This window comes from Dryas octopetala, chromosome 3 (genome assembly GCF_963921425.1).
Source record: "Dryas octopetala chromosome 3, drDryOcto1.1, whole genome shotgun sequence".
Taxonomy (NCBI): domain Eukaryota; kingdom Viridiplantae; phylum Streptophyta; class Magnoliopsida; order Rosales; family Rosaceae; genus Dryas; species Dryas octopetala.
In genome coordinates, this window is record NC_141368.1 from 16,010,401 (window position 1) to 16,024,883 (window position 14,483).

The 14,483-nt window shown below is 42.2% G+C and overlaps 1 pseudogene; it reads right to left on the reverse strand.

Moving 5' to 3' along the window:
• Positions 1 to 7,327: 7,327 nt before the first annotated feature.
• Positions 7,328 to 7,819, reverse strand: LOC147291347 (RING-H2 finger protein ATL70 pseudogene; annotated as a pseudogene).
• Between the last annotated feature and the right edge of the window lie 6,664 nt (positions 7,820 to 14,483).

Below are 14,483 nucleotides of genomic sequence, written 5' to 3' on the forward strand. Positions count from 1 at the left end.
TGGTCAACTTGGTCAGACCCAGCCATCTGTGTCATCATCTTAGCTCAGCAAATGCCAACAACATGTACATCTGAGATCGGCTCTTACCTCCGGGTTACCCATGTCCGATCCGAACCGACATTGAGATCCACCAGGAATTCGAGAGATTATCTTTTTCGAACACCATCAGTTCGGCTCAGATCTGGAGATCATCTTTCTCCAGTCACATCTCAACCATTGGTTCGGCTCGGCCCGGACCAATGACCGATCACGATCAGACGTGCTTCGACAATCTTGTCAGCACCTGATCATCTCAACCATTGGTTCGGCTGGGCTCGGCCCGGACCAATGACCGATCACGATCAGACGTGCTTCGACAATCTTGTCACCACCTGATCATCTCAACCATTGGTTCGGCTCGGCCCGGACCAATGACCGATCACGATCAGACGTGCTTCGACAATCTTGTCACCACCTGATCATCTCAACCATTGGTTCGGCTCGGCCCGGCCCAATGACCGATCACGATCAGACGTGCTTTGACAATCTTGTCAGCACCTGATCATCTCAACCATTGGTTCGGCTCGGCTCGGCCCGGCCCAATGACCGATCACGATCAGACGTGCTTTGACAATCTTGTCAGCACCTGATCATCTCAACCATTGGTTCGGCTCGGCTCGGCCCGGACCAATGACCGATCACGATCAGACGTGCTTCGACAATCTTGTCAGCACCTGATCATCTCAACCATTGGTTCGGCTCGGCCCGGACCAATGACCGATCACGATCAGACGTGCTTTGACAATCTTGTCAGCACCTGATCATCTCAACCATTGGTTCGGCTCGGCCCGGACCAATGACCGATCACGATCAGACGTGCTTCGACAATCTTGTCACCACCTGATCATCTCAACCATTGGTTCGGCTCGGCTCGGCCCGGACCAATGACCGATCACGATCAGACGTGCTTCGACAATCTTGTCAGCACCTGATCATCTCAACCATTGGTTCGGCTCGGCTCGGCCCGGACCAATGACCGATCACGATCAGACGTGCTTCGACAATCTTGTCAGCACCTGATCATCTCAACCATTGGTTCGGCTCGGCCCGGACCAATGACCGATCACGATCAGACGTGCTTCGACAATCTTGTCACCACCTGATCATCTCAACCATTGGTTCGGCTCGGCCCGGACCAATGACCGATCACGATCAGACGTGCTTCGACAATCTTGTCAGCACCTGATCATCTCAACCATTGGTTCGGCTCGGCCCGGACCAATGACCGATCACGATCAGACGTGCTTCGACAATCTTGTCACCACCTGATCATCTCAACCATTGGTTCGGCTCGGCCCGGACCAATGACCGATCACGATCAGACGTGCTTCGACAATCTTGTCAGCACCTGATCATCTCAACCATTGGTTCGGCTCGGCCCGGACCAATGACCGATCACGATCAGACGTGCTTCGACAATCTTGTCACCACCTGATCATCTCAACCATTGGTTCGGCTCGGCCCGGACCAATGATCGATCACGATCAGACGTGGATCTCCACATCACCACATCAACTCAGTCCATTCCATTCCCAGTTCGGATCGGCTCGGCTTTGGTGATCGTCATCTCAAAACCTAGTTGCGGCCGGATTTCACTTGAGGGGATCACTGCACTACCCACCTGATCGGCTTGGCCGACTTGTCTAAATCCGATCCGATCACACATGGGTTTCACGTCTACACGTGAGGACATATGTTCGGATCGGCTCGGCCTCCCACCGCCATCCTAAAGAAGATCACGTTGGGACGAACCGCCATACTCAAGTGCACCTGACGTGACTCTCTGACAGATAAGACATTCCAGCTCACAGCCATGACTATTGGGGCATTCCACCTGATCTTCCATCCTTGCATTCAATGCAGCATTGAATGCAAAGGAGGTGAGTAGCTTTGCATGCTATTAGTTATGACCGAACGCGTGGATCTCTCTCAGCCACTCAATCACATGCAGGTAACTTACTCTCCACACCTTCCCTTGTCTATATAAACCAACTTATATGCACAAAGCCAGAATCCCATCCACCCAGCCATCACAAAGCAAACATTTGCACAAACTTTGGCTTACCAAAAACACACTTGGACTTGCTGAGAATAAACCCAGAACATTTGCCTTGTTCTTCCCATTCTCCCAAGTTCATCACATGTTCTTCCTCACTTCCATTCAAACACCATCAAACACACATCACTGACTTCATCATCGGAGCGTGTTTGGCTGGTACCACACCGGTCCATCTCCTTTGATCTTGTGTTTGTCTACAGGAAGATCTCAATCAACATCTCACGTCATCATCCAGCAGGACTTCGGATCAGCCAGGTCACTACCCCTAAGTTGTTGTAACTTTCTTACGGAAACTTCCTTCACACAGATTGGCGCCGTCTGTGGGAAGATCGACTTCAGCCGTTGTGTTCATCACCATAGGTGCTAAGCTCTTCCTTCACACAAGTCATCATGACTACCATCTTTCGCGACAGTAGCTCTTCCTCAGGAGGATCCCAGAATGATGAACAACATCAGCCTGAGACACCTGAAAAGACGAGAAGAGCCAATCCCTCTGGAAGAGCTGGGATCAGCAATGACCCAGCCGATCTCAGAGCTACCAATAGGCTCTTGAGAAGGGTAAATCAAGAACAACTTTCTGCTGAGAACGAACTTCTTAGGCAGAACAATGAGCTTTTGACCAAACAGGCAGAACAGACCGCCGAACTGCAACGCCTCCGAGCTCAGCAAGGGATGAGTGTTCGGATCGGCAATAACACGAGAATGACCCGAGCTGATCCCGAGGTTCTTTCTCCAGCTCGTCCCCCACAAGTCACTCAGGCTGACATCGACAATCACCCTTGCCGACGGAACATCGATTGCTCATTCCCTGGCTTCGAGAGTATGCCCTTGATTGATCAGCTCGAGTTCTTAGATGCTCGGCAGATCATCCAACAAAAACGCCAGGCCTATGTCAGAGGCTCTACTTCACCTCCCGGAAGCTACCGTGATGACCCGAGCGAGGAACCGAGATCGCCGATCCGAACCAGACTGGGGACTCTACTCGGAAACCCAATACGGACCGGATCGGCCGAATAAAGAACTCCAACCAGGAGTAGACTTGGTCCGCAGCCGAACGTAATCCCGGAAGAAGAGCCCGAACTTTCCTCTTCCAGCACCCAGACCGGCAGACAACCTACACGGGATCGGCTCGGCCCAACCATGGTCACATCACGAACAACTGCTACTCTCTTCGCGACGCAATAGAGACTCTCGCCTGCGCTGGCAAGATTAATCAGTTCTTGACCGGAACCCCAAGGGTGAAGATCACTGACCCAAGGAGGACCACCAACACCGTTGAAACCAGAGATGCTCATATTGGTTGAAGGCTGAGATCTTCGACTTCGCCTCTGGTCCTTCAGATCGGGCCGGATCATCCCGGTGGATCCCCTACATCCAATCCGACCCGATCTGAGAATCTTCTAAGAATTGAGTGTTCATCTTTTCTTAGTTATCCCAGCTCGGCTCGGCTCGGCTTTGGTGATCATCATTTCAAATCCTAGTCACGGCCGGATTTCACTTGAAAGGACTACTGCATGATCCGCCTGATCGGTTCGGCCTCTTCCTGTTAGGGATTGGGAAGAAGTCCCGGTTTTTTCGAGGAGAAATCGGACCAACCTGTTCGGATCGGCTCAAGACTCAGATCAGCTCGGCTCAGTGCTCAAACGCACTTGCATACCTACGCACAAATACTGAAGTGTTCGCCTGGTTCTACAATGGTGTTCTGAACATTTCCTCTGACTTGATCAAGATCGGGGACTATCCGATCCGATCTTCTTTCGACAAATATAGATGAACACATCTAGATCCACATTGATTCTCAGATTTTGAAGCTATAAACACCTGGTCCAAGCCGGAGCGACTGGCCACAGTCCCGGCGCCCAACAGGAAAAGACTCAAAGGTCTCTAAAAACACCTGGTCCAAGCCGGAGCGACTGGCCACAGTCCCGGCGCCCAACAGGAAAAGACTCAAAGGTCTCTAAAAACACCTGGTCCAAGCCGGTGCGACTGGCCACAGTCCCGGCGCCCAACAGGAAAAGACTCAAAGGTCTCTAAAAACACCTGGTCCAAGCCGGTGCGACTGGCCACAGTCCCGGCGCCCAACAGGAAAAGACTCAAAGGTCTCTAAAAACACCTGGTCCAAGCCGGAGCGACTGGCTACAGTCCCGGCGCCCAACAGGAAAAGACTCAAAGGTCTATAAAAATCCCTGGCCGAGCCGAAGTGACTTTCTACAGTCCTAACGTTCGACAGGATATTTCCAAAAAGAAAAATATTTTCAAGCTCAAAACTTTTATCGTGCATACCGAGCCGATCTGAAAGTAAGTTTGAATATTTTTCTCAAAAACAAAATTCCTAATATCTCAATGGACACATCAAACCCATCTGAGATCATCAGGGATTTATAGTTTCTTCTTATTTTCGTCATGCTCATCAGACTGATCCGAAAATAAATTGAGAGTTATCATTGCATTTTATCATAATGGCCAAGTCAGGCCGAATGTCACTTCTTACAGGTCATCACTTTTTTCAACTTCCAATCCATCACAAGTCTGCTCGGACCGGAAGTTGGGGGACTCCTGTTTGTGGATAAATCCACATGGATTCAATGGCCAATCACAGACCAACACGTGGCACACCAAGTCCCATTTTTGCTCAGACTCTTTGATGGTCAACTTGGTCAGACCCAGCCATCTGTGTCATCATCTTAGCTCAGCAAATGCCAACAACATGTACATCTGAGATCGGCTCTTACCTCCGGGTTACCCATGTCCGATCCGAACCGACATTGAGATCCACCAGGAATTCGAGAGATTATCTTTTTCGAACACCATCAGTTCGGCTCAGATCTGGAGATCATCTTTCTCCAGTCACATCTCAACCATTGGTTCGGCTCGGCCCGGACCAATGACCGATCACGATCAGACGTGCTTCGACAATCTTGTCAGCACCTGATCATCTCAACCATTGGTTCGGCTGGGCTCGGCCCGGACCAATGACCGATCACGATCAGACGTGCTTCGACAATCTTGTCACCACCTGATCATCTCAACCATTGGTTCGGCTCGGCCCGGACCAATGACCGATCACGATCAGACGTGCTTCGACAATCTTGTCACCACCTGATCATCTCAACCATTGGTTCGGCTCGGCCCGGCCCAATGACCGATCACGATCAGACGTGCTTTGACAATCTTGTCAGCACCTGATCATCTCAACCATTGGTTCGGCTCGGCTCGGCCCGGCCCAATGACCGATCACGATCAGACGTGCTTTGACAATCTTGTCAGCACCTGATCATCTCAACCATTGGTTCGGCTCGGCTCGGCCCGGACCAATGACCGATCACGATCAGACGTGCTTCGACAATCTTGTCAGCACCTGATCATCTCAACCATTGGTTCGGCTCGGCCCGGACCAATGACCGATCACGATCAGACGTGCTTTGACAATCTTGTCAGCACCTGATCATCTCAACCATTGGTTCGGCTCGGCCCGGACCAATGACCGATCACGATCAGACGTGCTTCGACAATCTTGTCACCACCTGATCATCTCAACCATTGGTTCGGCTCGGCTCGGCCCGGACCAATGACCGATCACGATCAGACGTGCTTCGACAATCTTGTCAGCACCTGATCATCTCAACCATTGGTTCGGCTCGGCTCGGCCCGGACCAATGACCGATCACGATCAGACGTGCTTCGACAATCTTGTCAGCACCTGATCATCTCAACCATTGGTTCGGCTCGGCCCGGACCAATGACCGATCACGATCAGACGTGCTTCGACAATCTTGTCACCACCTGATCATCTCAACCATTGGTTCGGCTCGGCCCGGACCAATGACCGATCACGATCAGACGTGCTTCGACAATCTTGTCAGCACCTGATCATCTCAACCATTGGTTCGGCTCGGCCCGGACCAATGACCGATCACGATCAGACGTGCTTCGACAATCTTGTCACCACCTGATCATCTCAACCATTGGTTCGGCTCGGCCCGGACCAATGACCGATCACGATCAGACGTGCTTCGACAATCTTGTCAGCACCTGATCATCTCAACCATTGGTTCGGCTCGGCCCGGACCAATGACCGATCACGATCAGACGTGCTTCGACAATCTTGTCACCACCTGATCATCTCAACCATTGGTTCGGCTCGGCCCGGACCAATGATCGATCACGATCAGACGTGGATCTCCACATCACCACATCAACTCAGTCCATTCCATTCCCAGTTCGGATCGGCTCGGCTTTGGTGATCGTCATCTCAAAACCTAGTTGCGGCCGGATTTCACTTGAGGGGATCACTGCACTACCCACCTGATCGGCTTGGCCGACTTGTCTAAATCCGATCCGATCACACATGGGTTTCACGTCTACACGTGAGGACATATGTTCGGATCGGCTCGGCCTCCCACCGCCATCCTAAAGAAGATCACGTTGGGACGAACCGCCATACTCAAGTGCACCTGACGTGACTCTCTGACAGATAAGACATTCCAGCTCACAGCCATGACTATTGGGGCATTCCACCTGATCTTCCATCCTTGCATTCAATGCAGCATTGAATGCAAAGGAGGTGAGTAGCTTTGCATGCTATTAGTTATGACCGAACGCGTGGATCTCTCTCAGCCACTCAATCACATGCAGGTAACTTACTCTCCACACCTTCCCTTGTCTATATAAACCAACTTATATGCACAAAGCCAGAATCCCATCCACCCAGCCATCACAAAGCAAACATTTGCACAAACTTTGGCTTACCAAAAACACACTTGGACTTGCTGAGAATAAACCCAGAACATTTGCCTTGTTCTTCCCATTCTCCCAAGTTCATCACATGTTCTTCCTCACTTCCATTCAAACACCATCAAACACACATCACTGACTTCATCATCGGAGCGTGTTTGGCTGGTACCACACCGGTCCATCTCCTTTGATCTTGTGTTTGTCTACAGGAAGATCTCAATCAACATCTCACGTCATCATCCAGCAGGACTTCGGATCAGCCAGGTCACTACCCCTAAGTTGTTGTAACTTTCTTACGGAAATTTGCATCAACATAACCAAATAAAAAAAGCTTATAGAAGTGGGGGCAAATCTTATTACATAATGCAAGCTACAAATAATAATAAATAAATAAAATTGATATATGATTGATCTATGCCCCAATATTCTGTACAACGTACGTTTCATATATATATATATATATATATATATATATATATATTTCCTATCTCATTATTACTCCTGCCGAGAAGGCAAAGGTGCTATCTGAGTGATAGAAATGTTGAGATGATGATGAGTTGGAGTAGTAGTAATAGTAGAAGAGTGCTTCCGACATATTGGACATGTACCATGCAGCCGTAGCCATGGATACACACACTTGACATGGAAGAGATGACCACAATCAGGCAACACAAGAAGCGTGTCGGTTTCGTTGTAATCAGCAAGACATATAGAGCAACAAGAAGCAGTTGATGAGCTGCCGGATTGGAGCTTGAGTTCGGAATAGAGAAGCTTTGGAAAACTGATTATGGTTGCTTCATCAAGGCCTTGTTGATCATGAGTAGTACTGGTTTGGGCTGAAGTACTCCTTTGCTGCTGCTGAGATGGGTTTGTGGACAAAGGTATGCGTCTAGTGCAAAGGTATAAAGCAATAGAGAGGAAGAGGATTGGCACAACGACCCCCAGAAAGCATTGTAGGACATAAATCAGAGCATTAGTATAGTCCATGTAGGAGAATTTGAAGGATATAGTTGCAATGTAGTGAAAGGAGAGAGAGAGAGAGAGAGAGAGAGAGAGAGAGAGAGAGAGAGAGAGAGAGAGTTTTAAAAATGAAGCTTGATTTGGGGATTAGATGTCATCATATGATTGAGAAAAAAACGCCTTCTGAATATATAAATCTCTCACAGAGATATCACAATATATATGTGTCTTGCAATTGAATTTACATTTGATTATTTTATTTTACCGTAGTATTGGAACAAATTAATTATGACTTTTTATCACAAATGGTCCCTCAACTTTGACAAAAATATTAAGGCTTTTTAGCAAGATATCCATCTGAACTTTGACTCGATTTGCATGTTACCATCTAAATTAAAAATTGAAGCAAGTTATCTCATGAATTAAATTTTATTTGCAAGTTACCACCTCTATTCAAATCTTCATGGGTTTTTTGGTCTTTGAAATTGAGTGGGGAAGCTTTCGCCACTTCAGCATGCTGAGTGGCAAGGCCCAACCAATTACAAGTGGCCACATGTAAAATCATTTTTCTATTTCTATTTTCTTATTTTTACAAGCTTTGAAAATTAATTAAAAATAGCTCTGAACTCAGAAAAATATACAAAAAATTTTTACGAACTCGTCTTGACTAATACTAATTTACTATGGAGTCAAATTATCAATTTGCCCTCCAAGAGTTTCTAGAAAATTTGGGAAGTCCAAATTTCTTTTTAAAAAATTAAAATATTCTAGACTCTTTGAAAATTCATAGGATAATTTTCCGAACTCCAAAAAATACAAGGTCTGCATCATTGGTCTTCTAAAAACTAACACTACCTTTCTCGTGAACACTTGCTACCCAAAAGACCTCTCGGTCTTAGAGGAAAATAAATTCAAGAAAAATTCTAGAATTTTTGTAAAATCTCGAAAGAATTCTCTAAAACAGGTTTTTGGTAATTTCCAAAGTATTTTTTAGAATTCTTCTGAGACTTTACGGAAATTCTATAATTTTTATAGAATTTATTTTATGGCAGGAAATTTATTTTAATTTAAAAAAAAATAAATTTGGACTTCCCAAATTTTCTGAAAACTCTTAAAGGGTAAATTGATAATTTGACTCTATAGTAAATTAGTATTAGTCAAGACGAGTCCGTAAGAATTTTCTGTATATTTTTCTGAGTCTGAAGCTACGTACTTTTAATTAATTTTTAAAGTTTATAAAAATAAGAAAATATAAATAGAAAAATGGTTGTACATGTGGCCACTTGTAACTGGTTGGGCCTTGCCACTCAGCATGCTGAGGTGGCAAAACCTTCCCCATCCAAGTTCAAAGACCAAAAAACCCCTGAGGATTTGGATGGAGGTGGTAACTTGCAAACAAAATTTAATTCATGAGACAACTTGCTTCAATTTTTAATTTAGGTGGTAACATGCAAATTGAGTCAAAATTCAGGTGGGTATCTTGCTAAAAAGCCAAATATTAATTAGGTCTTTAAAGTGCATTTTCACTCAATTTTGTTCTTCATATTTACCATTACATATCAATGTTGTCATTTCTTTTATTTCCATTTGAATTGCAGTAAAAAAAAAGTCATATATGTACACTGCATGAAACCTGTTTTTTAGGAGTAAACATGTCTTAACACACCCAGAGAGGGAGTGTTAAGACTCGAGTTGGGGATGCTTTTTTTTTTTAATTATTAGAATTATTTTATTTTTAATTTTTTAGTATTTTTTTAAGGGTAAACTTGAAATTAAAGATAGAGAATCACATTAAGTGAAAATACATTTTAAGAACCAAATTGATATTTTGATAAAAATTGAGGGACCATTTGATAAAAAAATGTATTATCAAAAGATAGAAATAGTTCGAACATTCTCTCTTTATCATTGTACCTAAATATTATACTGATAAGCTAGTCAATTCACGACAAGACTGATCCATGCTCTTGTTATTTGTGCACTAGCTATTATTATTATTATTATTATTTTTTTCCTATGAGAAAAAGTGGAATAATTCATGCTTCTTTTTTTTCTTTTTCTTTTTTCTGTCAGAATAAGGATTCATGCTTAGGAGTTGTAAAAAAAACAAGATCAGTCATATTCATATATGTTGTGCTCTGCTCAGTGCAGCCGTTGCTTGTAGGCATGTTTCTTGGATTTTGATTTGGATTTTAATAAATGAATAAAAGAACACATAACTATCATCATGACGTTCACGCACGATTTGCTCCTGTTATATGTTCTGTTGCTGTGCACAAGTCTCATGTGGCCGGCTCCCCAAGGCATGGAGGCCCATGACTCTCTTAAGTTTTGGAAGGAATTAATCCACGATTTTAAAATGAACTGTGGGATAAATTTCCAAACTAATTTTTTTCTTCAAAAAAATTTCCCGAATATTTCTGCAGCCCCAACGTTTGAATCTCGTAGTACATGTTAGTGTTCTATATGAATCTCATAGTTACCTCTTCTTTGACTGTTCCTATTATAATGGCATTTGGGCAAGACTTGTGGGAAATTGTGGCATTCACTTGTTGTGGCAACCATGGCCTACTTGTTACAAATTATTTTGCCGTGGAATTATTTTGAGACGTATTGTCTTGGTGATGGGTATTTTGGTTTTGTGTGGGTTGGTTACTTCTATTGGTCCTCGATCTTAAAAGATTTCCCTCTAGCTAGGTTGAAAACTATTCCTATTGTTTGAGCTCTCCACTAAGTTTACTTTTGTCACTTCCTCTTCAACCTTATTATTTGACGGTTTTGACCTATGCTCCTCTTCAATTCTAAGAGAATTTAAAACTTGGGTCAGGGTCAAGTCTCCTTGTTTGTGCCTATGGGTTTAGCAAAGTTGGACCAAGTAGGAGGTAAACTTAAAGCCCTTAAAGCCTTTCAATTATACTTAATTTCCTCGATCAAGAGATCTTTGTATTCATGAATTTTTTCGCTCCACTACAAAAAATATGAGCAAAGCCCACTAATGATTGGCGGCTATAAAAGGGGTGGCAATTTGGAACTTTAGTGCATATTGCTCAATTGCCACCAATTTTTGTTAAAATAGAGGCACTTTAGTCCCTATTGCTAATTGCCACCCCTTTTATAGCCGCCAATCATTAGTGGGTTTTGGTCATATTTTTTGTAGTGCTCACAGGCTTATCATCAACCATCATGTTACAAAATGATTTATGCCTGCATCATCTATCCCATATTCAGCTTCTAAGTCTTCCTATAATTTTTTTCGCACTAGAAGTGTCTGGATAAACATCATAGAGATTTTCAAAAAGGGCACTAAGAATCCTATTTTGGCAATGATAATCAATTTGTTTACCTTGTTTATTTTAGGGTCCTTTAGATATACCTCTATTTTCAATACCCATTTTAGAACAATAATGCTAGTTGTCCCATATTTTTTTTTCCCATATTTGTATCTTACCTGATGTGTCATTACTTTACTGAAAGGGTATTTCTTTTTTCTTTTTTAGGTTTTATTTTTTAATTTTTAGTGTCCAATGTATGAATGTCATGTAAGACGGTATGAAATTGTGGTATAAAAATGTGGTAAGTATAGCATTACTGATTTTAGAATAGGCCAATTAGGTAAACAAATGTACGTGTGTGAGGTTTTTTTTTTTTTTTTTTTCATGTCAGATAATGGCTTAGACCTGAATTTGTGGATATTTATAGAGGATGTCATTGCTCCAATTTAAGCAATAAATTAAAAATTCATGATTTGACGCATTTATTACTCTTAATTTTAAATGTTTTTATTAATGAAATTTCATGATTCATGCATCCAATTAAAAAAAAAAGTTGTTACTAATTAGGAACATCAACATATAAACACTCAAATACAAAAAATAAAATAAAAATTAAACACCTAATATACATATAATATACTTATGATACATATTAAAAAAAATGAACACAGTAAGCCTCCACTTTGGGCAAATAAAAAAAGAAACAATCTAATAAAAATATAACAAATCCACTACAATATAAACATATTACTAAGATATATAAATACAAATACCAATACCTCAGGTATAAAACAAAAGAGGAAAAAGATCAAGGATACTTATTGCTCAGGTAATGAAAAATGAAAGAACAAAATAGAAATAAAGGATAATAATAAAATACCTTTGGTTCAGGGTTATGTGTTCCCAAATTCCATGTAAAGTATATAAACCAACAAGAAATTCATAACAACATTTCATAGCACATAACAACATTAGCTAACACAACCATCTAAAATTCATACTTAAATCCCCCCAAATCCAACCTCCTTATGAGGTATATATACCAATGGTTTCATCACCTCTTACTCAGGTAAAAATATGTGAAAGAAAAATAAGAACCACAATCATGGAGGGCTTGGTGTTGAAAAAAAAGAAGAAGATCAAAGAAAAATATGAGAAGAAGAAGAAAAACGAAGATTGATGATGATGAAGATAGAAGATGAAAAAAAATAAAAGAAGAAGATTGAAGAAACCACAAACACAACCAAAGAAAAATAAAACGTTATTTACCTATAAGTAAGGATGAATGAAAGTTTGAAAAATACCGCAAAAAACACTGTGTTGAACTTTTGAAATTGTTAACCTAAAGAATAGGCGAGGATGAAGGGAGTGTGGAGGTGAGTTGGGTGGTGGAGGTGGGTTGTGTTGTGCTGTAGGAGGTGGAGGATGGCATTTGCGAACCTTGGGTATTGGAACATATTACATACCAATCATCATTAAACTAATTTCTGTAATATATAGTGGTAAATCAACATTTGATCTTCAAGACTTTTAATATATTTTTTTTATTTTATAAACCTTCCATTAGTGGTGGGCTTTGATGCACAACGGAAATAAGGGTAGGGTGAAGGTGGCCTTGGTTAGTAAATATAACACGTGGCTTCTTTGGAAAGAAGTGGCAAATTTGCTATCTTTGACATTTGAACAAAAAAAAAAAAAGGAAAATCTTAATATTCAACTTCAGAAATTAATGGCAATTAATTACCAAAATAAGAAATAATAATACCTTGAAATAAGACATTAATTGACAACATTAAAATTTATATTTTTTCAACTCAAAAGGGTAAAAGATAAGAAATCACAAAATAAATTTTCTGCAGAAAATGAATAATCCTACATGGCAAATTAAAAAATGGGTGTATATCTAATTTTTTTTTAAAAAAGGGGTAATATATATCAAATTGGGTCTCCCAAAATGAATGTATTTCTAATTAGCTCTTTATTTTAGTTTTTTATTTAGAATATTAATTTATTTTTAGTTTAAATAAGTTAGACTCCTAGTCAAGTAGAAGTTGGGTTAGTGGGAAGTTAGGATGAGATTAGTGGAGTAAACTTCTCCTATATTTACTCTATGTTGACGTTAGAGGCTAGGTGTGTAGTTGATATGCTCCTTTATTTTCTCTTATCTTGTTGTAATTATCACATATTTAAAGCTGTCAGCTTAATGAATAAAGCAAGCAGAAAATTAAGTAAATAAAGTGTTTAACGTTAAAGGTCAAAGACTTCTCTGTTAGCTTTATTGTTTTTTATTGAGGTCATGGGTTCCTCCATAAAACCTTAAAATTTCTGAAAACCATATCATTTGGTATGAGAGCTTTCATCCTTTGGCTGTGGTGTTTACTCCCCCATCAACCTTCTCTATGATAGGACTCAAATGTAAATAGTAAACTGTTATAAACAGTTTACCATGTGGCTGCCACATGTCATATTTTTAGTGGGTCTTGGCTATATGGTCGTTGGGCCTTTCTGTTGCAACGGCTCTGTTGCTGGTATATTACCAGAGCAGCTCTTGTGTAAAGAACGGTTAATGAATAATGAAGTGATCTCGTTCTTGATTCTTAGTCAGTCATCTCTAAGGTAGAAACTAGGGTTCTATCATTGGTATCAGAGCCATTGATCCTCTAAGTGTTCCTTTAGTGTATGACCCGTGCTCGCACTCGTTCGAAGACCATGGAAGCTCGCGTTTCAAAGGTAGAAGCTTCTACCACCAAGATTGAAATGGCGGTGGATGCTATTCGCGGTTTGCTGGAGGAGAAATTTGCTCGTATCGATGCGCGATTTGAAGGCATTGATAGGCGTTTGGACTCGCCGAACAATCGTCGTGGCATTCTTGACCAGACCAATTCCGATGACGATGACGGTGACGGTTTTCGCCATCGCCGAGAGAATGAGAGGGGCGTTCCTTTCGAGCGACGTCAACCTTTCATCAAGATGGATTTCCCAAGATTCGTTGATGGGGATGATCCAATTGCGTGGATTTTTAAGGCGGAACAGTACTTTGATTACTTTGATATTCCACCAGAGCGGAAGGTCAAAATGGTTTCTTTCCATTTGGATCGTGAGGCGTTGCAGTGGTATCAATGGGAAGATTGTGCTACACATTGGCCGCGGTGGGAAGATTTTACGAAGGCTTTTTGCAGGGAATTTGGGTCTCATGAATTTGAGGATTGTGCAGAATCATTGTTCAAATTGCGTCAGACTGGTTCTGTGAAGGCTTACATACTAGAGTTTCGTCGATTGGCAACTCGAATCAAGGATTTCAGTCCAACTTTTCGTCGAAGCTGTTTCATTGGGGGTCTGAAGAACGAGCTTAAACACGATGTGAAGTTGCTGAGGCCTGCTACAGTTCAAGAAGCTATGGCTTTTGCCATGGAAATCGA